The sequence below is a fragment of the Chiloscyllium plagiosum genome, unplaced genomic scaffold (assembly GCF_037043375.1).
Source record: "Chiloscyllium plagiosum isolate Xiang-an unplaced genomic scaffold, Cpla_swu_hap1 HiC_scaffold_18, whole genome shotgun sequence".
Lineage (NCBI taxonomy): Eukaryota > Metazoa > Chordata > Chondrichthyes > Orectolobiformes > Hemiscylliidae > Chiloscyllium > Chiloscyllium plagiosum.
In genome coordinates, this window is record NW_028270156.1 from 94,744,944 (window position 1) to 94,770,571 (window position 25,628).

A 25,628-nucleotide genomic window follows, 5' to 3' on the forward strand; every position below is an offset into this window, starting at 1 on the left:
TCCAATTCTGTTTATCTGTCTGTAGGTACTCAGGAAGGTCCTGACCTAATAGACTTCCCAGCTGCTGGATGTCTAATCCATCCCTCATTGAAGATGGTTTGTCAGCCAGAGAGACACAGGGCAGGGAGATCTGGAGCCTTCAATAAATCCTGCAGTGAGGTAAGATCACTCACAGTGCAGAGAGCAATGAGAGGGCTCCAAACATCAGTTAACAAGACATGACATAGCTATAGTGCTGGAAGGGGAGCACAATACAGACACACCCCAGGTTCGGTCACCGCCTTTACTGCAAGTTTTTTTGTACTAAGACAACATCGGGAGTGTCACAGTTATCAGTCCAAGCCTGTGCTGTCTTAGTGAGCATCAGTACAAAAGAGGGGAAAGCAGGCCTTCCACGAGAGGGTGGGAATGCTGTCTGGGAATGTTCCATTCTGTGTTCCCTCTCCCACACTGTATCTATGGCTTGTCATGTGGATCAGTCATTCTAATGCTAAAAACAGTTCCTATCTCTGTACTTTCCTCCCCTCTCACCAATCACTTCATACGTTTGAACCTGCTCCAGTCCAGACGACCATCCATATCTATGTAACTTACTTCAGTCTCAACAACATGCCTTGTCACGAGAGTCCACTCCCCCAATAACGCAAGACTTAGGGTCTGTTTCTGTGCTGCATGACTCTCTGGCCGAAGTCACCAATGCTGGCCAGGTTTCCTGAACTGAATGAGTTGCATTTCCCTGCGTTTGGCCCATGGCCCTTCAAACTTTCTCCCCTCCATGTTCCTGCCCAAATGTCTTTTCCATGTTGTAATTGTTCTTGTTTCTCCCATGTGCCACTGGCAGTCCATTCTGTATATGAACCGTCCTCTGTGGAAAATGTTGCCCCTCAGCTCCCTAAGTAAATCTTTGCTCTCGGTCACTCCTCAGGCCTTACCCATTCTGCTGTGGGACACAAACCCTCCCCGGTACAGACTTCCCTCGGACATTTGTGGGTGGCATGGTGGCACAGTGGTTAGCACAGCTGCCTCACAGCGACAGAGACCCGGCTTCAATTCCCGCCTCAGGCGACTGACGGTGTGGAGTTTGCACGTTCTCCCCGTGTCTGTGTGGGTTTCCTGCGGGTGCTCCGGTTTCCTCCCACAGTCCAAAGATGTGCAGGTCAGGTGAATTGGCCATGCTAAATTGCCCGTAGTGTTAGGTAAGGGGTAAATGTAGGGGTATGGGTGGGTTGCGCTTCGGCGGGTCGGTGTGGACTTGTTGGGCCGAAGGGCCTGTTTCCACACTGTAATGTAATCTAATCTAATTACCCATCCTGCTGTGGGACACAATCCCTCACCGGTACAGATGGCCCTCGGGCCTTACCCATTCTGCTGTGGGACACAACACCTCCCTGGTACAGACTCCCCTTAGGCTTTACCCATCCTGCTGTGGGACTGAACTCCTCCCTGGGAAAGTCTAATCTTGAGCCTTGCCCACCCTGCTGTTGGACACAACCCCACTTGGGTACAGTTTTCCCTCTGGCCTTACCCATTCTGCTGTGCAACACATTCCATCCCCAGTACAGACTGTCCTCAGGCCTTTCGCATCTTGCTGTGGGACCGAACTCCTCCCTGGTACAGTCTACCCTTGAGGCTTACCCATCCTAATTTGGGACGCATACCCTCCCCAGTACAGATTACTTTCTGGCCTTAACCGTCTTGCTGTGGGATACAACCCCTCTGAGGAACAGACTCCCCTCGAGCCTTACCCATCCTGCTGTGAGACACAACCTCTCCCTGGTGCAGACTCTCCTCGGGCCTTAACCGTCTGGCTATGGGACACAACCCCTCCCCAGTACAGTCTACCCTTGAGCCTTACCTGTCCTGCTTTGGGTCGCATACCTTCCCTGGTACAGAGTACCCTCGGGCCTCACCCTTCCTGCCGTGGGACACAACCGCTCCCTAGTATAGACTCTTGACTGGCCTTAACCATCCTGCTGTGGGACACAACCCCTCCCCAGTTCAGACTCCCCTCGAGCCTTATCCATCCTGCTGTGGGACACAACCCCTCCCCAGTTCAGACTCCCCTCGAGCCTTATCCATCCTGCTGTGGAACACAACCCCTTCCCGGGACAGACTCCCCTCGGGCCTTCCCCATCCTGCTGTGGAACACAACCCCTCCCCAGGTCAGACTCCCCTCGAGCCTTCCCCATCCAGCTGTGGGACACAACCCCTCCCCAGTTCAGACTCCCCTCGGGCCTTACCCATCCTGCTGTGGGACACAACCCCTCCCCGGTACAGACTCCCCTCGGGCCTTTCCCATCCTGCTGTGGGACACAACCCCTGCCCGGTACAGACTCCCCTCGAGCCTTCCCCATCCAGCTGTGGGACACAACCCCTGCCCGGTACAGACTCCCCTCGGGCCTTACCCATCCTGCTGTGGGACACAACCCCTGCCCGGTACAGACTCCCCTCGAGCCTTACCCATCCAGCTGTGGGACACAACCCCTCCCCAGTTCAGACTCCCCTCGGGCCTTACCCATCCTGCTGTGGGACACAACCCCTCCCCGGTACAGACTCCCCTCGGGCCTTTCCCATCCTGCTGTGGGACACAACCCCTGCCCGGTACAGACTCCCCTCGAGCCTTCCCCATCCAGCTGTGGGACACAACCCCTGCCCGGTACAGACTCCCCTCGGGCCTTACCCATCCTGCTGTGGGACACAACCCCTGCCCGGTACAGACTCCCCTCGAGCCTTCCCCATCCAGCTGTGGGACACAACCCCTCCCCAGTTCAGACTCCCCTTGGGCCTTACCCATCCTGCTGTGGGACACAACCCCTCCCCGGTACAGACTCCCCTCGGGCCTTTCCCATCCTGCTGTGGGACACAACCCCTGCCCGGTACAGACTCCCCTCGGGCCTTTCCCATCCTGCTGTGGGACACAACCCCTCCCCAGTACAGATCCCCTCGGGCCTTACCCATCCTGCTGTGGGACACAACCCCTCCCCGGTACAGACTCCCCTCGAGCCTTCCCCATCCAGCTGTGGGACACAACCCCTCCCCAGTACAGATCCCCTCGGGCCTTACCCATCCTGCTGTGGGACACAACCCCTCCCCGGTACAGACCCCCCTCTGGCCTTCCCCATCCTGCTGTGGGATCAACCCCTCCCCAGTTCAGACTCCCCTCGAGCCTTATCCATCCTGCTGTGGGACACAACCCCTCCCCAGTTCAGACTCCCCTCGAGCCTTACCCATCCTGCTGTGGGACAGGTTGATAATTATATTGAATAGTATCCCTCCAGTGTGGAAACAGGCCCTTAGTCCAGCAAGTCCACACTGACCCACGATAGATACCCTGCTCAAAATAGCTTCAAAATACATAGAAACAGTGATCACTGAATTGGGTAAAAACTCCACAGTTACATTGGGCAGTTTAAAAGTCTCGCTGTATTGTTGATATGTTCCTTTTCTTCAAACAGGTAACATTTTTATTAAAGCAGCAGATGTTCATTGTGAGAGTGTCTCTGTTAAACTAGAATCTGTTCTGTTCTCTGTGTAACAGGCTGTTGTTGTGTGCGATGGACTGTCACTAACAGTGTAATTGACCTGTGAGTCCTTGATCAGGTTTCCTTTGTCTGTAAATCTAATAATCAGTGAACTATGCATCTGCTCTTCTTAGCGAAAACAAAGAATCATTTCTCAACGAAAAAATGGCACATCACAAAGCTATTTCATGGATTTCTGGCACACACCACCTACCAATGTATCTGGTAAGTCTGTTTCCTGAATAATTCTGAACTCTATCTGTAACTCTGAAAGTATCTGTATTGCTTGTCAGTTGATTGAGAATTCAGCCTCTTTGTTCTGAGCTGTTGTGATGCAGGCGGTGGCTTCATTCTGTCTCTGCCAAGTTTGTTTTCTCCTTCTGCTGTGATTCTGGGAGATTCCTTTCTGCGGGTGAGAATATTCAGTGACTGAACATTGAATGATTTTGACTCTAACAGAGCAGTGGCCTTGTTTTCAGCTCATTATTCACTTTCCATTTCCTGGTTGTGTTGAATGTTACAGAAACAGACTCTGAGCAATGTTTCCATTCACTTGTATTAGATTCATTGACAGCCACGTGGTCAGTCAGTTTCAGGCCGATGGATCAGTTTCTCTGTCCTATTAGATGGTGGCCACTTGCACAGTTTCCGATGGTTCACCTCAGTGTCAGGCCGTCAGCTGCTGAAACCCTCCATCCAGCATTTGTTCTCTCTCACCATGACTACTCCAATACAGTCCCAGCTCGTTTCCCACATTCTACCTCCGTATACTCACGATCGCCTCAGGTTCTACTGTCAGTATCCTTACAGCAAGTCACGTAAGTCATCCACCTCCATTTCACGCTGCTCTACATTACATTCAGTCCAAACATAATTTCAGAATTCCATTCATTGCGTTTAAAAACACCCATGATCTTGTCCTGTCCAAGCATCCAGGTTCCATCAGGTAGGTGGGTGTCCGCGTGGTTGGGTTGGAGCAAGAGCAGGAAACTGAGGATCGTACAGGGGACAAAGATGGGGTTGGATGCGGGATGTTTAAGGAGAGAGAGCTGGTGTATTGTTGGGGATAGCTTCTCAGGGGAGTAGCACAGCGGTAGCCAGGTCTATAATACTCAATGGCTTGAGTTATCGGAAGAGGTTGGACAAGCTGGGACATTTTTCTTCAGAGGACAGGAGACATAAGGGAGATCTTATAGAAATGTATATGATCATGAGAGGCATGGATAGGGTGAATGTATTCAGTCTTTTTCCCAGGGTTGAAGAATTGAGGACTAGAGGGCATCAGTTTAACGTTAGAGGGGAAAGAATAAAAGGGAACGTTAGCAGCAACTTTTTTACACAGATGCTGATTCTCATACGGAATGAGCTGTCAGTGGAAGTGGCTGAGGCAGGTACATTAACAACATTTAAAAGGCATTTGGACAAATACATGGATAGGAAAGGATTAGAAGGAGATGGGGCATGGGCAGGGAAATGGGGTGACCATAGATGGACATTATGGTTGCCAAGGATCAGTCTGGCCCTTAGGGCCTCTCTCTGTGCTGTAGGACTCTATGACTCTATAACTGACTCTGCTGTAGACCAAGGTCGGGCAAAATCCAAGGGAGCGAAAATGGGAGGAGAAGCACTAGTTGGGGGCATAGACAGGTGTTACTGTGGCTGCGTCTGAGACTGTTGTATCCCTGGTGCCTGGGTCAAGGACATCTCTGAGCATTTGCTTGAAATTCTGAATTGGGAGAATGGGAGGCCAGAGGTCATTGCTACCAACGACACGAGTAGAAAGAGGGATGAGATCCTGAGGAGTAAGCACAGGAAGTAGGGAACGACTGAAAAGCAGAACCTTGAGGCTAGTAATCATTGCGTTACCACCAGTCCCATGTGCTTGTGAGACAAGGAATTGAAAGATAGCAGAGATGAATGCATGGCTGAAGAGCTGGTATAGGGGGAAGAGTTTCAGGATCTTGAATAATTGGGACCTGAACTAGAGGGGAACTGATATCTTCACTGGGAGGCTTGTTCCTGCTACAAGGGAAGGGTTTAACCTAGAATGGCAAGGTCCTGGGAATCACAGCAGCAGGGCAGCACGTGGGGGGTAAGGAAGGTCGGAAGATGTATACGAGTCAATCAGAAAGGAAATACAGAGAAATGAACACCATTGTACGAATGGGCTGATTGTGTTAATTTCAACACAAGGCGCAACATAGTTAAAGTAGATAAGCACAGATCCGATATTGTGGCCATTCCAGAGATTTGGTTCGGAGAAGGATAGGACTGGCTGCTCAATATTCCAGGGTTTCATTGTTTCAGATGAGATGGAGAGGAGGGTAAAAGAGGTGGAGGAGCTGCATTACCAATCGGGTGAATGTTATGTCTGCACCCAGGACATACTGGAGGGGCTCGCCCACTGAGGCAACGTGGATAAGAAGGATGCAGTTAATGGGATTATACTATAGGACCCTCAATCTGCCAACGAAATCTCGAGGTACAAATATCTTGGCAGAATATCTCGGCAGAGGCAATAACAACAGAGTTCTCAAAGTGTCTTTAACTTCCCCACCATTTGCTGGCACTACTTTAGAGCAAGAGGCTGAGACGGTGCAGAGTTTATTAAGTGTATCCAAGAGGGTTTCTTGAAATAGTAGTGTAAAGGAGGGGTAGGGGCCATAGTGGACCTTATATTGCTGAATGAGCCTGGCCAGGTGACTGACCTTTCAGTGGGAGACCATTTTGGAAACAGTGATCACAACTTAAGTTTTTTTTCAGGCAGCTACGAATAAATGGGATGTTTCTAAATTGTGGGATTGCAAATGATGTCAGTATTAGGCAGGAGCTAGGGAGTGTTAATTGGGAGGAGCTGTCATCAGACAATGCCACATTGGGCACGTGGGAGTTAGTTAAAGGCTTGCTGATTGGAGTTCACGACCAGCATGTTCCAGTAAGGAGGAGGGATAAGGCTGGTAATGTAAGGGCCCCTTGGATAACAAGGGAGGCTGGGAATTTAGTCAAAAGGGGAAAAAAACAAGCCTATGCAAGGTTTGGGAAGCTAGAATTGGGCATGGCATGTGAGGAACGTAAAAAAACAAAAGCTGGAAGGAACCTGAACCGGGAATGAGCAGAGCAAGGAGGGGCATGCCCTTCGCAAGTAGGGTTAAAGAGCATCCCAAATCGTTCTGGAGATAATTACCCACAAGAGGATGTGAACATGGATCGTTCCAGCGCAGTACAGGCCTTTTGGCCCTCAATGTTGCACCGACCTGGGAAAATAATCCGATGCCTATCTAACCTACACCCTTCCTATATTACCCATATGTATGTCCAATGCCCATTTAAATGCCCTTTGCGTCGGCAATTCTACTACTGTTGCAGGCAATTAAGTCACCTCTCGACCTTCTTCTTTCCAACTAAAACAGCCTCCATTCCCTCAGCCTTTCCTTGTAAGACCTTCCTTTCAAACCAGGCAATATCCTAGTAAATCTACTCTGCACTCTTTCCACAGCTTCCACATAACTTGGAAAGAAGTCGGGCCAGTCAAGACTAAAGGAAGGAACTTGTGCTTGAAGTCAGTGGAAGTGGACGAGATCCTAAATAATTACTTTGCATCGGCATTCACCCAGGAAAAGGATACTGGGGATAATGAGATTTGTGTGGAGTATGCTAATGTGCTCGGGTATTTTTGAGGTCGAGAAAGAAGCGTTAGATTTCTTGAACAGCATTAAAGTGGATTAATCCCGAGGATCGGACGGTAGCTACCCCAGGTTATTGAGAAAGGCAAGACAGGAGATTTTTGGGGTCTTGGTCATGATTTTTGAGTCCTCACTTGCCAGTGTAAAGGTCGCAGAGGACTGGTGAGTAGCTTATGGTGTTCCTCTCTTCAAGAAGGGAAATAGGGACGATCCAGGAAGTTATAGCCTGGTGAGTCTCACCTCAGTGGTTGGGAAGCTTTGGACAGAATTTTTACGGATAGGATTTATGTGCAATTGGTAAAGAATGACCTAATTAGGGACAGTCAGCACAGCACCATGAGATGCACAAGGTTGCTGGTCAAAATGTTTTACCCAGAGTTGAAATATCTTTACTAGAGAATGTGCATTTAAGGTGCATTTACATATGTGAATGTGCATCAAAGGAGATGTGAGGGGTAATGTGTTTTCCACAGAGAGTGGTCGGAATCTGGAACATGCTGCCAGGGATGGTGGAGGAGGCAGAAATGAGAGGGTTGTTTAAGGGGTTTTTGGGTGAGCATGTGAATATGCAAGGATATGGAACAAAGATAGGAAGAAAGGATGAGTTTAATTTGGTGTCACATTCAGCACAACATTCTGGGCTGAAGGGCCCGCTCCTGTGCTGTGCTGTTCTTTGTCGTGTTTCTTTTGTTACAACATGACGGTGACCCCCTCTGTTAGTTAAACCAAACACCCAGAAAAGTTCACCTCCCCACATAATCTGTTAAAGTCTGAGTGACAGAAAACTCACACATTCCACTATTTAAAGAAAATAGCATTAATCTATTTTTAACTCAAAGTGAATATTAAACAACTATTCATAAATCTAAGCTCTCCCTTTCTCTTCACTGCATATTATCTGCCTCCAGCCCTATAACTATATGTTATTTCAATAAGACACTTATTAAAATTACATCAATTTAATTTCTAACCCACACAGTGACTCGTGAATTTTGTGTCTTTCTGCTTCTGGCTGAGGATCTCCCTGGGTCGTCGTTGTCTTCTTTTACTCCGAGTATGTTTCATATGAAAAGGTACCCTTTGATTGAGAGACTTTCCTAATTTATTGGTGAGCAAGATGTTGACTCTCCCAGACAGCAGTTACTCTCTGACCAATTTTTAAAATGTCCACATTTTATACGCCCCCATCAGATCATCTCATTGGCTTGATGCTGGCAAAACAATAAATTCAAACTCAATTGGGTTTTAGAATCTTGGGGTATAATTTAAACTGATAGGTTAAATTTGAATTTTGTCAAAACAGCAACCAACATAGGTCTATATTTCACAGCCAAATGTTACATTTGTTTCTTTTCCCAGTACACTTTGGCTTGCTGGCTAGTCATATACAGTACACAGTTCAGAAGAGTGTTCTTTCCCTCTTAAAGATAGAGTACACACCTTCAACTTTATAACACTTTGAGCATTACCTTATCAGAAAGTTCGTTTATTAAAGTGACAAGCAGTAGATTGTTTACATAACCTTTTTGGCTTAATATTTCAATTTCAACATAAAACAAAAGCTTGTGTTTGTGAGAGGATCATGTTACTGTGTGCAACAGACTGTCACTAATAAGATTATGCTCCCAATAATGCAGATTTCCTGTGTAAATTCTGCATGAAGTGATTTAAACACCTGAAAAGGGATTTGGCTTTCCAATGTGATTTCCATCAATGCACTTATTGGAACCTCAGGCAGACAGATAGACCCAGATGGGTGCAAATTTGTTTTCCTCACTGAAGGAAGCACACGTTGCCATCAGAGTGTTTGTAACAGAGGGGCACCAACTTATTCCTGGTTCTGGAGATTGTTGAATAAGTGGGTGAGATTCAGATATCCTGTACTGCATGTGATAAGAGGTGTTTTCATTGAATTGGATATTATGACCAAAGAGATTGGCAGGATTGATGTTGGCAGCTGTCTCTGCTGATAGGAATCTACGATGGGTCACAGTCTCAGGACTGGAGAGCAGCCTGAGTGACTGAGATAAGGAGAAATGACTTCACTCAAACACCTGGGAATCTGTGATCATTTCCACCTCAAGAATGGAATCACTGACTACATTCCAGAGAATAATTTGCAATGTTTGCAATACGAAGTGGATCAAAAGATGTTGCAGAAACTGGGTGAGTTCTGAAAAGTTAACGATGATGTTACTAAAATGAACACAAATGCTGTGGCTGCTGGAAATTTGAAACAGACCGGCAGCTAATGTAGAGAGAGACAAGCAGACTTAATGTTTTGCATTTGATTAGATTAGATTACTTACAGTGTGGAAACAGGCCCTTCGGCCCAACAAGTCCACACCGACCTGTCGAAGCGCAAACCACCCAGACTCATTCTCCTACATCTAACACTACGGCCAATTCAGCATGGCCAATTCAGCTAACCTGCACATCTTTGTGACTGTGGAAAGAAACCCAAGCACCCAGAGGAAACCCATGCAGACACAGGGAGAATGGGTGGAGTTTGCACAGTCAGTCGCCGAAGGCGGGAAATGAACCCGGGTCTCTGGCGTTGTGAGGCAGCAGTTCTAACCACTGTGCCACCGTGCTGCCTACAATCTTTTAATCAGAAAAAAGAATGTTCTTAAGCTGCAGTCAGGCTCCTGGGGCTAAATGGTATCGTTCTGTCTGTGTTGCTAAAGGTTTTTTGGGAGAAACAATCCCCTCATTTGCTTGGCTTGGCTGTGGCACTGTGATTGCGCTATTGAAACAGCAAGGACTCTTTCTGGGTCTCATTGATGTCTGGGTGTAAATTAGGGTCCATTGTTCATCGCTGACTCTGGAGGCAGTTCTGATACATGGGAATATTCAATTTAAAATGCTGATCTTGCAAAATAGCAAGGTTTTCTCCCAGACAGGGAATCAGACGTCCATTACTGATCCTCACTTACCATGACAGGATTCAAACCGAGAGATTTATTTTTGTGACTGACACAGTCAGATGTGGTATACAGTAGCTCTCACAGTCCTGTCCTTCCACACATCCCGGCTTCTGGACTCTGAATCAGAGGATCTCGATGGAGAAACACTTCCAGCAGTTGGGACAATTCAGGAGATACCCAATATACACATTCTCCCTCAGGGGGAATCCCTGAAAAGTGGTCTGTCAGGTTCATAATGGATATTTCTTTAATATTTACTCAGTGAATTCCTAGAACAGAGAGATTAATTGGAGGCCCAGATTGTCAGCTTGAAGAGTAGTCACTGCTTTGGTGTAGGAAATGGAAAGGTATCATTTGGATTGTTCATTTCACCCATTTGTAGAGGGAGCTATTGCTTTCCATGTGAGTGGGAGCTTGAGAGAAGCTGATTTAGCGTGATTGTGGGGATGTTGACACTAACTTTCAGGAACGGATTAATACACCAGAGGAATGTGTCAGTGTTTCCAGGGGGCTCCGAGAGGGGTGGGCGGGGGGGAATGTGTCAGTGTTTCCAGGGGGCTCCGAGAGGGGTGGGCGGGGGGGAATGTGTCAGTGTTTCCAGGGGGCTCCGAGGTGGGGGGTTGAGGAGGGGGAATGTGTCAGTGTGTACAGGGGACGCTGAGGGGCTGGGTGGGATGTATCTCAATTTACAGGGGGCTCCTGTCTCCCCACCCACCCCCAACCGCGTCCAACGCTGCTCCCATCAACCACGTCTGACACCGTCCCGCCCAACCCCGTCCCCCCCAAAGCCGCCCTCCCAGCCCCGTCCCCCAATCCCGTGCAACGCCGTTCCCCCCCCAACCACGTTCCCCCATCCCTGTACCCGCCCAACACCGTGCAATGCCATCCCCGCCCAAACCCGTCCCCCAACACTGTGCAATGCTGTTCCCCCCAACCCCATTCCCCCAACTCTGTGCAACCCCGTTCCTCCAACTCCGTCCCCGTCCAACCCCATGCAATGACCCCCCAACCCCGTTCCCCCAACCCTGTGCAACGCCGTCCCCACCCAAAACCGTTCCCCCCAACCCCATCCCCACCCAACACCGTCCCCCCAACCCTGTGCAACCCCATTACCCCCAACCCCGTTCCCCCCCAACCCCGTGCAACGCCGTCCCCCCAACCCAGTGCAACGCCGTCCCCACCCATACCCTTTCTCCCCAACCCCGTCCCCACCCAACCCCGTCCCCAACACTGAGCAACCCTGTTCCCCCTCAGCCCCATCCCCCCAAACCCGTGCAACGCCATTCCCCCTAACCCAGTGCAACGCCATTCCCCCTAACCCAGTACAACGCCGTTCCCCCTAACCCGTGCATCGCCGTTCCCCCAACCCCGTGCAACGCCATTCACCCCCAACCCCGTGCAACCCCGTCCCCCCAACCTCGTGAAATGCCGTTCCCCCCACCACAACCCCGTTCGCCCAATCCCATCCCCCCCAACCCCGTGCAACGTCGTTCCCCCCAACGCCGTCCTCCCCAACCCTGTCCCGCAACCCCATTCCCCCCAACCCTGTCCCCCCAACCCCGTGCAACGCCGTTCCCCCCAACGCCGTCCCCCCCAACCCTGTCCCCCAACCCCGTGCAACACCGTTCCCCCAACCCCGCGCAACCCCGTTCCCCCCAACCCTGTCCCCCCAACCCCGTGCAACGCCGTTCCCCCCAACGCCGTCCCCCCCCAACCCCGTGCAACGCCGTTCCCCAACCCTGTCCCCCAACCCCGTGCAACGCCGTTCCCCCAACCCTGTCCCCCCAACCCCGCGCAACCCCGTTCCCCCTCAACCCCGTCCCCCCAACCCCGTGAAACGCCGTTCCCCCCAGCACCGTGAAACGCCGTTCCCCCCCCAGCCCCGTGCAATGCCATTCCCCCAACCCAGTGCAACGCCGTTCCCCCTAACCCGTGCATCGCCGTTCCCCCAACCCCGTGCAACGCCATTCACCCCCAACCCCGTACAACCCCGTCCCCCAACGTCGTGAAACGCTGTTCCCCCACAAACCCGTGCAATGCCGTTCCCCCCACCACAACCCCGTTCCTCCAATCCCATCCCCCCAACCCCGTGCAACGCCGTTCCCCCCAACCCTGTCCCCCAATCTCGTGCAACGCCGTACCCCCAATGCTGTTCCCCCAAACCCGTGCAACGCCATTCCCCCAACCTGGTGCAACGCCGTTCTCCCAATGCCGTTCCCCAAACCCCGTGCAACCCCCTACCCCCAATACCATTCCCCCAACTCCGACCCCCCAACCCCGTGCATCACCATTACCCCAACCACATCCCCCAAACCTGTGCAACACTGTCCCCGCAACCCCGTGCAACGTTGTTGCCCCAACCCTGTGCAATGCCGTTTCCCGCCACACAACCCCGTTCCCCTCAACCCCGTGCAACACCACCCCCACAACCCAGTGCAACGCCGTTCCCCCAACCCCATGCAACGCCTTTTCCCCCAACTCTGTGTAACGCCGTTCCCCCCAACCCCGTGCAATTCCGTCCCCCCAACCCCATGCAACGCCGTTCCCCCAATCCCGTGCAACGCTGTTTCTCCCCAATCCCATGCAACGCTGTTTCTCCCCAAACCCGTCCCACGCCATCCCCATCCCCATCCCCCCAACCCCGTGCAACGCCATCCCCCCAACCCCATGCAACATTGTTCGCCCAACCCCGTGCAACCCCGTTTCCCCAAACCCTTCCCCCATCCCCATCCCCCCAACACTGTGCAATGCCATTGCTCCCAAACCCATGCAATGCCATTCCCCCCAACCCCGTGCAACGCCGTTCCCCCAACCCCGTGCAACGCCGTTCCCCCAACCCCGTGCAACGCCGTTCCCCCCAACCCCGTGCAACGCCGTTCCCCCCAACCCCGTGCGACGCCGTTCCCCCCAACCCCGTGCGACGCCGTTCCCCCCAACCCCGTGCGACGCCGTTCCACACCAACCCCGTGCATCGCCGACCCCCCCCAACCCCGTGCGACGCCGTTCCCCCAACCCCGTGCATCGCCGACCCCCCCCAACCCTGTGCAATGCCATTCCGCCCCCACAACCCCGTTCCCCCAACCCTGTGCATCACCATTCCCCCATCCACATTCCGCCCATCCCCGTGCAACACCTTCTCCCCAACCCCATGCCACGCCATTCCTCCAACCCCGTGCGACGCCGCTCCCCCAATCCTGTGCAATGCCGTTTCCCCCCAACCCCATCCCCCCAAACGCGTGCAACACAGTTCCCCCCCAACCTCCTCCAACACCGTTCCCCCAACCCCGTGCAACGCCATTCCCCCCAACCCTGTCCCCCCACCCCGTGCAAACCCGCTCCCCCAACCCCATCCCACCAACCCCGTGCAACGCTGTTCCCAACCCTGTCCCCCAACCCCATGCAACACCGTTCCCCCTCAACCCTGTGCAACACCGTTCCCCCTCAACCCTGTGCAACACCGTTCCCCCCAACCCTGTGCAACGCCGTTCCACCAATCCCACGCAATGCCGTTCCACCCAACCCCGTGCAACACCGTTTCCCCAACGCCGTTCCCCCTAACCCCATGCAACGTCGTACCCCCACAATGCCGTTCCCCCATCCCCATCCCCCCAACACTGTGCAATGCCATTGCTCCCAAACCCATGCAATGCCATTCCCCCCAACCCCGTGCAACGCCGTTCCCCCAACCCCGTGCAACGCCGTTCCCCCAACCCCGTGCAACGCCGTTCCCCCAACCCCGTGCAACGCCGTTCCCCCAACCCCGTGCAACGCCGTTCCCCCAACCCCGTGCAACGCCGTTCCCCCAACCCCGTGCAACGCCGTTCCCCCTAATCCCGTGCAACGCCGTTTCCCCCAACCCCATGCAACACTGTTCCCCCCCAATCCCGTGCAACGCCGTTCCCCTAATCGTGCAACGCCGTTTCCCCCAACCCCATGCAACTCTGTTCCCCCCCAATCCCGTGCAACGCCGTTCCCCCTAATCCCGTGCAACGCCGTTTCCCCCAACCCCATGCAACACTGTTCCCCCCAATCCTGTGCAACGCCGTTCCCCTAATCCCGTGCAACGCCGTTCCCCCTAATCCCATGCAACGCCGTTTCCCCCAACCCCATGCAACACTGTTCCCCCCAATCCCGTGCAACACTGTTCCCCCAATCCCGTGCAACGCCGTTCCCCCTAATCCCGTGCAACGCCGTTCCCCCCAACCCCATGCAACGCCGTTCCCCACAACCCCATGCAACGCCGTTCCCCACAACCCCATGCAACACCGTTCCCCCTCAACCCTGTGCAACACCGTTCCCCCCAACCCTGTGCAACGCCGTTCCACCAATCCCACGCAATGCCGTTCCACCCAACCCCGTGCAACACCGTTTCCCCAACGCCGTTCCCCCTAACCCAATGCAACGTCGTACCCCCACAATGCCGTTCCCCCAAACCCTATGCATCACCATTCCCTCCAACCACATCCCCCGAACCCCGTGCAACACTGTCCCCGCAACCCCGTGCAACACTGTTCCCCCAACCCTGTGCAACGCTGTCCCCCAACCCCATGCAATACCGCTCTGCCCAACCCTGTGCATCACCATTCCCCCAACCACATTCCCCATATACCTGTGCAACACCGTCCCCCCAACCCCGTGCGACGCCGTTCCCCCCAACCCCGTGCGACGCCGTTCCCCCCAACCCCGTGCGACGCCATTCCCCCCAACCCCGTGCGACGCCGCTCCCCCCAACCCCGTGCGACGCCGTTCCCCCCAACCCCGTGCGACGCCGTTCCCCCCAACCCCGTGCGACGCCGTTCCACACCAACCCCGTGCATCGCCGACCCCCCCCAACCCCGTGCGACGCCGTTCCCCCAACCCCGTGCATCGCCGACCCCCCCCAACCCTGTGCAATGCCATTCCGCCCCCACAACCCCGTTCCCCCAACCCTGTGCATCACCATTCCCCCATCCACATTCCGCCCATCCCCGTGCAACACCTTCTCCCCAACCCCATGCCACGCCATTCCTCCAACCCCGTGCGACGCCGCTCCCCCAATCCTGTGCAATGCCGTTTCCCCCCAACCCCATCCCCCCAAACGCGTGCAACACAGTTCCCCCCCAACCTCCTCCAACACCGTTCCCCCAACCCCGTGCAACGCCATTCCCCCCAACCCTGTCCCCCCACCCCGTGCAAACCCGCTCCCCCAACCCCATCCCACCAACCCCGTGCAACGCTGTTCCCAACCCTGTCCCCCAACCCCATGCAACACCGTTCCCCCTCAACCCTGTGCAACACCGTTCCCCCTCAACCCTGTGCAACACCGTTCCCCCCAACCCTGTGCAACGCCGTTCCACCAATCCCACGCAATGCCGTTCCACCCAACCCCGTGCAACACCGTTTCCCCAACGCCGTTCCCCCTAACCCCATGCAACGTCGTACCCCCACAATGCCGTTCCCCCAAACCCTATGCATCACCATTCCCTCCAACCACATCCCCCGAACCCCGTGCAACACTGTCCCCGCAACCCCGTGCAACACTGTTCCCCCAACCCTGTGCAACGCTGTCCCCCCAACCCCATGCAATACCGCTCTGCCCAACCCTGTGCATCACCATTCCCCCAACCACATTCCCCATATACCTGTGCAACACCGTCCCCCCAACCCCGTGCGACGCCGTTCCCCCCAACCCCGTGCGACGCCGTTTCCCAAACCCCATGCGACGCCGTTCCCCCCAACCCCGTGCGACGCCGTTCCCCCCAACCCCGTGCGACGCCGTTCCCCCCAACCCCGTGCGACGCCGTTCCCCCCAACCCCGTGCGACGCCGTTCCCCCCAACCCCGTGCGACGCCGTTCCCCACCAACCCCGTGCATCGCCGACCCCCCCCAACCCTGTGCAATGCCATTCCGCCCCCACAACCCCGTTCCCCCAACCCTGTGCATCACCATTCCCCCATCCACATTCCGCCCATCCCCGTGCAACACCTTCTCCCCAACCCCATGCCACGCCATTCCTCCAACCCCGTGCGACGCCGCTCCCCCAATCCTGTGCAATGCCGTTTCCCCCCAACCCCGTTCCCCCAAACGCGTGCAACACAGTTCCCCCCCAACCTCCTCCAACACCGTTCCCCCAACCCCGTGCAACGCCATTCCCCCCAACCCTGTCCCCCCACCCCGTGCAAACCCGCTCCCCCAACCCCATCCCACCAACCCCGTGCAACGCTGTTCCCAACCCTGTCCCCCAACCCCGTGCAACGCCGTTCCCCCAACCCCATGCATCGCGGGTTTCCCGCAATGCCATTCCCACAAACCCCGTCCCCAACCCCGTGCAACGCCGTTCCCTCCAACCCTGTCCCCCCATCCCTGTCCCCCCATCCCGTGCAAACCCGTTCCCCCAACCCATTCCCCCCATCCTGTCCCCCATCCCCATGCAATGCCGTTCCCCCAACTCTGTCCCCCCAACCCCATGCAACGCCGCTCCCCCCCAACTCTGTCCCATCAAACCCATGCAACGCCATTCCCCCGCACCACATGCAATACTGTTCTCCCCCAACGCTGTTCGTCCCCAACACCGTCCCCTCCACCCCATGAAACGCAGTCCCCCCCACCCCATTCAATGCCGCCCCCCCACCCCGTGCAACGCTTTTCCCCCCACTCCGTGCAATGCCATCCCCCCCAACCCCATCCCCCAACTCTGTGCAACTCCATTCCCCCCCAAACCCATCCAACGACATTCCCCCAAACCGTCCCCCAACACTGTGCAACGACATTCCCCCAAACCGTCCCCCAACCCTGTCCCGCCAACACCGTGCAAGGCTGCTCCCCCAACCCTGTTCCCCACAACCCCGTACAACGCTGTTCCCCCAACCCCATCCCTCCAACCCTGTGCAACGCCGTTCCCCCCAACGCCGTGTAATGCCGTTCCCCCAAAACCCATCCCCCAACCCCGTGCAATGCCGTTCCCCAAACCCTGTCCCCCCACCCCATGCAACCGCGTGCCCCCAACCCCGTCCCGCCAAAACCGTGCAAGGCTGCTCCCCCAACCCTGTTCCCCCCAACACCCTGTAATGCCGTTCCCTCCACCACGTGCAACTCTGTTCTCCCCCAATTCCGTTCGCCCCCAACCCCATCCCCCACCCCGTGCAATACCGTTCCGCCCCACCCCGTGCAACGCCGTTTCCCCCCACCCCGTGCAACGCTTTCCCCCCCACCCTGTGCAATGCCATTCTCCCCAACCCCGTGCAACGCCGTATCCCCAACCCCGTGCAATGCCGTTCCCCCAACCCCATCCCCCAACACTGTGCAACGTCGTTCCCCCAAACCCGTCCCCCAACCCCGTGCAACACCGTTCCCCTCCAACCCCGTGCAATGCCGTTCCCCAAACCCTGTCCCCCCACCCCGCCAACACCGTGCAAGGCTGCTCCCCCAACCCTGTTCCCCACAACCCCGTGCAACGCCGTTCCCCCCAAACCCCGTGCAACGTCATTCTCCCCAAACCCCGTGCAACGCCATTCCCCCAACCCCGTGCGACGCCGTTCCCCCAACCCCGTGCGACGCCGTTTCCCCCAACCCCATGCATCGCCGACCCCCCCAACCCTGTGCAATGCCATTCTGCCCCCCACAACCCCGTTCCCCCAACCCTGTGCATCGCCATTCCCCCATCCACATTCCACCCAACCCCGTGCGACGCCGTTCACCCCATCCCCGTGCGACGCCGTTCACCCCATCCCCGTGCGACGCCATTCCCCTAACCCCGTGCAACGCCGTTCCCCTAACCCCGTGCGACTCCGTTCTCCCCAACCCCGTGCGACGCCGTTCCCCCAACCCCATGCAACGCCTTTCTCCCCCAACCCCATGCAACGCCGTTCCTCCTCCCCAACCCCGAGCAACGCCGTTCCTCCTCCCCAACCCCGAGCAACGCCGTTCCTCCTCCCCAACCCCGTGCAACGCCGTTTCTCCTCCCCAACCCCGTGCAACGCCGTTTCTCCACCCCCCAACCCCGTGCAACGCCGTTTCTCCTCCCCAACCCCGTGCAACGCCGTTTCTCCCCCCAACCCCGTGCAACGCCCTTCCCCCCAACCCCGTGCAACGCCATTCCACCCCACCCCATCCAGCTCCTTTGCCTCCAAACCCATTGCCCCAACACCGTTGCCACCACTCTGAGTGCGTGAGAGAGTCCCATGGTTTGTGAGAGAATCACAGAATATCCCAGGGTATGTGCACGCGCGCGAGAGAGAGAGCATCCCAGTGTGTGTGCGCGCGTGCAGGAACATGTCCCAGGGTGTCAGCGCGCAAGAGAGAGCGTCCCAGGGTGACCCAGAGTGTAATGGAATCCCAGAGTCTGTGAGGCAATCCCAGAGCGTCCAAGAGTGTCAGAGAGAGTCCCACAGTGTCCCAGAGTTGGTGAAAGAATCCCGGTGTGTCCCAGACTGTGTACCGAGAGTGTGTGGGAGAGGGCCCCAGTGTCCCAGATTGCGTAACGGAATCCCAGATTGTCCCAAAGTGTGTTTGGGATACTTGAGTGTGTGAAAGAATTTGAGAGTGTCCCAGGGGGTGTGAGAGAGTCCCAGTATCCCAGAGTGTGTGAAGGGAATCCCAGAATGTGAAACAGAATCCCACAGTGAGTGAGAGAGAGTCCCAGAGTGTGTAACGGAAGCCCCGAGTGTATGAGAGAATCTCTGAGTGTGCCAGAGTGTGTAAGGGAATCCCAGAGAATCCGTGAGTGTGGAACAGTATCTCAGGGTGTGTGTGAGAGAGTCCCAGGCTCTGCCAGAGTGTAAGAGAGCCCCAGAAAGTGGCAGAGGGAGTCCAAGAGTTTGTGAGAGGGAATCCCAGAGAGTCCCAGATGATGTGAGAGTGTCCCAGAGAGAGAGAGAGAGTGTGTGTGTGTGTGTGTGTGTGTGAATCCATGAGACCCAGCGTAGTGTGTCTGAGAGTCCCAGTGTGTGTGAGAGAGAGAGAATCCCTGAGACCCAGCGTAGTGTGTCTGTGTGAGTCCAAGTGTGTGTGTGTGAGAGAGAGTCCAAGAGTGTGTGTGAGAGAGAGTCCAAGAGTGTGTGTGTGAGTCCAAGAGTGTGCGTGTGTGTGTGAGAGAGAGAGTCCAAGAGTGTGTGTGTGTGTGAGAGAGAGTCCAAGAGTGTGTGTGTGTGAGTGAGAGAGTACCTGTGTGTGTGTGTGTGAGAGAGAGAGAGAGAGAGAGAGAGTCCCTGTGTGTGTGTGTGTGAGAGAGAGAGTCCCTGTGTGTGTGTGAGAGTCCGTGTGTGTGTGAGAGAGAGAGCGAGAGAAAGAGAGCGAGAGTCCCAGAGTGTGTGTGTGTGTGAGTCCCAGAGTGTGTCAGAGAGGGGATACCAGAGTATGAGAGAGAAAGGGAATCCCAGTGAGTCCCAGAGTGTGTGTGAGAGAGGGAATCCCAGAGTGTGTGTGAGAGAGGAAATCCCAGAGAGTCCCCGAGTGTGCGTGAGAGATATGGATTTCCAGAGGGTCCCCGAGTGTCTCTGAGAGATAGGAAATCCCAGAGAGTTTCCGAGTGGGTGAGAGAGATAGGGAATCCCCGAGTGTGCGTGAGAGATAGGGAATCCCAGAGACTCCCCGAGAGATAGGGAATCCCAGAGACTCCCCGAGAGATAGGGAATCCCAGAGACTCCCCGAGAGTCTCTGAGAGATAGGGAATCCCAGAATGTGGGTGAGAGATAGGGAATCCCCGAGTGTGGGTGAGAGATAGGGAATCTCGGAGTGTGGGTGAGAGATAGGGAATCTCGGAGTGTGGGTGAGAGATAGGGAATCCCAGAGTGTCCCCGAGTGTGCGTGAGAGTTAGGGATTCCCAGAGAGTTCCCGAGTGTGCGTGAGAGATAGGGAATCCCAGAGAGTCCCCGGGTGTGTGCGAGAGATAGGGAATCCCAGAATGTGGGTGAGAGATAGGGAATCCCACAGAGTTCCCGAGTGTCTCGGAGAGATAGGGATCCCTGAGAGTGTGTGAGAGATAGGGAATCCCAGAGTGTCCCCGTGTGTGCGTGAGAGTTAGGGATTCCCAGAGAGTTCCCGACTGTGCATGAGAGATAGGGAATCCCAGAGTGTCCCCGAATGTGTCAGAGATAGGGAATCCCAGAGTGTCCCCGAGTGCGTGTGAGAGGTAGGGAATCCCTGGGTGTCCCCGAGTGTGTGTGAGAGATAGGGAATCCCAGAGAGTCCCCGAGTGTGTGTGAGAGATAGGGAATCCCAGAGAGTCCCCGAGTGTGTGTGAGAGATACGGAATCCCCGAGGGTGAGAAAGAGATTGGGAATCCCTGAGTGTCCCCGAGTGTGTGTGAGAGATAGGGAATCCCAGAGAGTCCCCGAGTGTGTGTGAGAGATAGGGAATCCCGGAGTGTCCCCGACAGTGTGTGACTTATAGAGAATCCCGGAGTGTCCCCGAGAGTGTGTGAGAGATAGGGAATCCCGGAGTGTCCCCGAGAGTGTGTGAGAGATAGGGAATCCCGGAGTGTCCCCGACAGTGTGTGACTTATAGAGAATCCCGGAGTGTCCCCGAGAGTGTGTGAGAGATAGGGAATCCCGGAGTGTCCCCGAGAGTGTGTGAGAGATAGGGAATCCCGGAGTGTCCCCGAGAGTGTGTGAGAGATAGGGAATCCCGGAGTGTCCCCGGGAGTGTGTGAGAGATAGGGAATCCCAGATTGTCCCCGAGTGTGTGTGAGAGAGGGAATCAAAGACTGTTCCCGAGAGTGTGTGATAGATAGGGAATACCAGTGTCCCCGAGAGTGTGTGAGAGATAGGGAATTCCAGAGTGTCCACGGGAGTGTGTGAGAGATATGGAATCCCAGAGAGTCCCCGAGTGTGTGTGAGAGAGGGAATCCCAGACTGTCCGCGAGTGTGTGTGAGAGATAGGGAATCCCGAAGGTGAGTGAGAGTTTGGGAATCCCAGAGTGTCCCCGAGTGTGTGTGAGAGATAGGAAATCCCCGAGTGTGTGAGGAAGGGAATCCCAGCGAGTCCCCGAGTGTGTGTGAGAGATAGGGAATCCCAGAGTGTCCCCAAGTGTGTGTGAGTGTTAGGGATTCCCAGAGAGTTCCCGACTGTGCGTGAGAGATAGGGAATTTCAGAGAGTCCCCGAGTGTGTGTGAGAGAGGGAATCCCAGACTGTCCGCGAGTGTGTGTGAGAGATAGGGAATCCCGAAGGTGAGTGAGAGTTTGGGAATCCCGGAGTGTCCCCGACAGTGTGTGACTTATAGAGAATCCCGGAGTGTCCCCGAGAGTGTGTGAGAGATAGGGAATCCCGGAGTGTCCCCGAGAGTGTGTGAGAGATAGGGAATCCCGGAGTGTCCCCGAGAGTGTGTGAGAGATAGGGAAACCTGGAGTGTCCGCGAGAGTGTGTGAGAGATCGAGAATCCCAGAGTGTCCCCAAGTGTGTGTGAGTGTTAGGGATTCCCAGAGAGTTCCCGACTGTGCGTGAGAGATAGGGAATTTCAGAGAGTCCCCGAGTGTGTGTGAGAGAGGGAATCCCAGACTGTCCGCGAGTGTGTGTGAGAGATAGGGAATCCCGAAGGTGAGTGAGAGTTTGGGAATCCCAGAGTGTCCCCGAGTGTGTGTGAGAGATAGGAAATCCCCGAGTGTGTGAGGAAGGGAATCCCAGCGAGTCCCCGAGTGTGTGTGAGAGATAGGGAATCCCAGAGTGTCCCCGAGTGTGTCAGAGATAGAGAATCCCAGCGAGTCCCCGAGTGTGTGTGAGAGATATGGAATCCCAGAGAGTCCCCGAGTGGCTCTGAGAGATAGAGATCCCCGAGTGTGTGAGTGAGATATGGAATCCCGGAGTGTCCCCGAGCGTGTGTGAGAGATAGGGAATCCCGGAATGCCCTGAGTGTGTGTGAGAGATAGGGAATCCCCGAGTGTGTGTGAGAGATAGGGAATCCCAGAATGTCCCCGAGTGTGCGTGAGTGTTAGGGATTCCCAGAGAGTTCCCGACTGTGCGTGAGAGATAGGGAATTTCAGAGAGTTCCCGAGTGTGTGAGAGAGATAGGGAATCCCAGAGTGTCCCCGAGTGTGTGTGAGAGTTAGGGATTCCAGGAGTGTCCCCGACTGTGTGAGAGATAGGGAATCCCGGAGTGTAACCGAGTGTGTGTGAGAGAGATAGGGAATCCCCGAGTGTGTGTGAGAGATAGGGAATCCCAGAGTGTGCCCGAGTGTGCGTGAGAGTTAGGGATTCGCAGAGAGTTCCCGAGTATGTGTCAGAGATAGGGAATCCCTGAGTGTCCCCGAGTGTGTAAGAGATAGGGAATCCCTGAGTGTCCCCGAGTGTGTCAGAGATAGGGAATCCCTGAGTGACCCGAGTGTGTCAGCGATAGGGAATCCCAGAGTGTCCCCGAGTGTGTGTGAGAGATAGGGAATCCCAGAGTGTCCTCGAGAGTGTGTGAGAGATAGGGAATCCCAGAGTGTCCTCGAGAGTGTGTGAGAGATAGGCAATCCCAGAGTGTCCTCGAGAGTGTGTGAGAGATAGGGAATCCCAGAGTGTTCTCGAGAGTGTGTGAGAGATAGGGAATCCCAGAGAGTCCCCGAGTGTGTGTGAGAGATAGGGAATCCCAGAGTGTCCTCGAGAGTGTGTAAGAGATAGGGAATCCCAGAGAGTCCCCGAGTGTGTGTGAGAGATACGGAATCCCCGAGGGTGAGTAAGAGATTCGGAATCCCAGAGTGTCCCCGAGTATGTGTGAGAGATAGGGAATCCTGGAGGGTCCCCGAGAGTGTGAGAGATAGGGAATCCTGGAGTGTCCCCGAGAGTGTGTGAGAGATAGGGAATCCCGGAGTGACCCGAGCATGTGTGAGAGATAGCGAATCCCCGAGTGTGTGTGAGAGATGGGGAGTCCCAGAGTGTCCCCGAGTGTGCGTGAGAGTTAGGAATTCCCAGAGAGTTCCCGAGTGTGCGTGAGAGATAGCGAATCCCAGAGTGTCCCCGAGTGTGTGTGATAGAATCCCAGAGAGTCCCCGAGTGTGTGTGAGAGATAGGGAATCCCTGAGTGTCCCCGAGTGTGTCAGAGATAGGGAATCCCTGAGTGTCCCCGAGTGTGTCAGAGATAGGGAATCCCTGAGTGTCCCCGAGTGTGTCAGAGATAGGGAATCCCTGAGTGTCCCCGAGTGTGTCAGAGATAGGGAATCCCTGAGTGAGCCGAGTGTGTCAGAGATAGGGAATCCCTGAGTGTCCCCCAGTGTGTGTGAGAGATAGGGAATCCCAGAGTGTCCCCGAGTGTGCGTGAGAGATAGGGAATCCCGGAGTGTCCCCGAGAGTGTGTGAGAGATAGGGAATCCCGGAGTTATCCGAATGTGTGTGAGAGATAGCGAATCCCCGATTGTGTGTGAGAGATAGGGAATCCCAGAGTTTCCCCGAGTCTGCGTGAGAGTTAGGGATTCCCAGAGAGTTCCCGAGTGTGCGTGAGAGATAGGGATTCCCAGAGAGTCGCCGAGTGGGTGTGAGAGATATGGAATCCCCGAAGTTGAGGAAGAGATTGGGAATCCCAGAGTGTCCCCGAGTGTGTGTGAGAGATAGGGAATCCTGGAGTGTCCGCGAGAGTGTGTGAGAGATCGAGAATCCCAGAGTGTCCCCAAGTGTGTGTGAGTGTTAGGGATTCCCAGAGAGTTCCCGACTGTGCGTGAGAGATAGGGAATTTCAGAGAGTCCCCGAGTGTGTGTGAGAGAGGGAATCCCAGACTGTCCGCGAGTGTGTGTGAGAGATAGGGAATCCCGAAGGTGAGTGAGAGTTTGGGAATCCCAGAGTGTCCCCGAGTGTGTGTGAGGGATAGGAAATCCCCGAGTGTGTGAGGAAGGGAATCCCAGACTGTCCCCGAGTGTGTGTGTGAGAGAGGGAATCTCAGAGTTTCCCCGAGTGTGCGTGAGAGTTAGGGATTCCCAGAGAGTCCCCGAGTGTGTGTCAGAGATAGAGAATCCCAGAGAGTCCCCGAGTGTGTGCGAGAGAGAGGGAATCCCAGAATGTGGGTGAGAGGTAGGGAATCCCAGCGAGTCCCCGAGTGTGTGTGAGAGATAGGGAATCCCAGAGAGTCCCCGAGTGGCTCTGAGAGATAGAGATCCCCGAGTGTGTGAGTGAGATATGGAATCCCGGAGTGTCCCCGAGCGTGTGTGAGAGATAGGGAATCCCGGAATGCCCTGAGTGTGTGTGAGAGAAATATGGAATCCCAGAATGTCCCCGAGTGTGCGTGAGTGTTAGGGATTCCCAGAGAGTTCCCGACTGTGCGTGAGAGATAGGGAATTTCAGAGAGTTCCCGAGTGTGTGTGAGAGATAGGGAATCCCAGAGTGTCCCCGAGTGTGTGTGAGAGTTAGGGAATCCAGGAGTGTCCCCGACTGTGTGAGAGATAGGGAATACCGGAGTGTAACCGAGTGTGTGTGAGAGAGATAGAGAATCCCCGAGTGTGTGTGAGAGACAGGGAACCCCAGAGTGTGCCCGAGTGTGCGTGAGAGTTAGGGATTCGCAGAGAGTTCCCGAGTGTGCGTGAGAGATAGGGAATCCCAGAGAGTGCCCGAGTGTGTGTGAGAGATAGGGAATCCCTGAGTGTCCCCGAGTGTGTCAGAGATAGGGAATCCCTGGGGGGCCCCGAGTGTGTCAGAGATAGGGAATCCCTGAGTGTCCCCGAGTGTGTCAGAGATAGGGAATCCCTGAGTGACCCGAGTGTGTCAGAGATAGGGAATCCCAGAGTGTCCCCGAGTGTGTGTGAGAGATAGGGAATCCCAGAGTGTTCTCGAGAGTGTGTGAGAGATAGGGAATCCCAGAGTGTCCTCGAGAGTGTGTAAGAGGTAGGGAATCCCAGAGAGTCCCCGAGTGTGTGTGAGAGATACGGAATCCCCGAGGGTGAGTAAGAGATTCGGAATCCCAGAGTGTCCCCGAGTATGTGTGAGAGATAGGGAATCCTGGAGGGTCCCCGAGAGTGTGTGAGAGATAGGGAATCCCGGAGTGTCCCCGAGAGTGTGTGAAAGATAGGGAATCCCGGAGTGTCCCCGAGAGTGTGTGAGATATAGAGAATCCCAGAGTGTCCCCGAGTGTGCGTGAGAGATAGGGAATCCCGGAGTGTCCCCGAGAGTGTGTGCGAGATAGGGAATCCCGGAGTGACCCGAGCATGTGTGAGAGATAGCGAATCCCCGAGTGTGTGTGAGAGATGGGGAGGCCCAGAGTGTCCCCGAAGGTGCGTGAGAGTTAAGGATTCCCAGAGTGTCCCCGAGTGTGTCTGAGAGATAGGGAATTCCAGAGAGTCCCCGAGTGTGTGTGTGAGAGATATGGAATCCACGAATTTGAGTAAGAGATTGTGAATCCCAGAGTGTCCCCGAGAGTGTGTGAGAGATAGGGAATCCTGGAGTGTCCGCGAGAGTGTGTGAAAGATAGGGAATCCCGGAGAGTCCCCGAGTTTGTGTGAGAGAGGGAATCACAGACTGTCCGCGAGTGTGTGTGAGAGATAGGGAATCTCAGACTGTCCGCGAGTGTGTGTGAGAGATAGGGAATCTCAGACTGTCCCCGAGTGTGTGTGTGAGAGAGGG

The 25,628-nt window shown here is 55.0% G+C and overlaps 1 long non-coding RNA gene across 1 annotated transcript; it reads left to right on the forward strand.

Moving 5' to 3' along the window:
- The first annotated feature begins 22 nt into the window (after positions 1-22).
- LOC148147073 (uncharacterized) lies at positions 23-8,180 on the forward strand. Its single transcript, XR_015760046.1, has 3 exons — positions 23-159; positions 3,656-3,746; positions 7,018-8,180. It is a non-coding gene; the product is annotated as an uncharacterized LOC148147073 (long non-coding RNA).
- Positions 8,181-25,628: the final 17,448 nt, after the last annotated feature.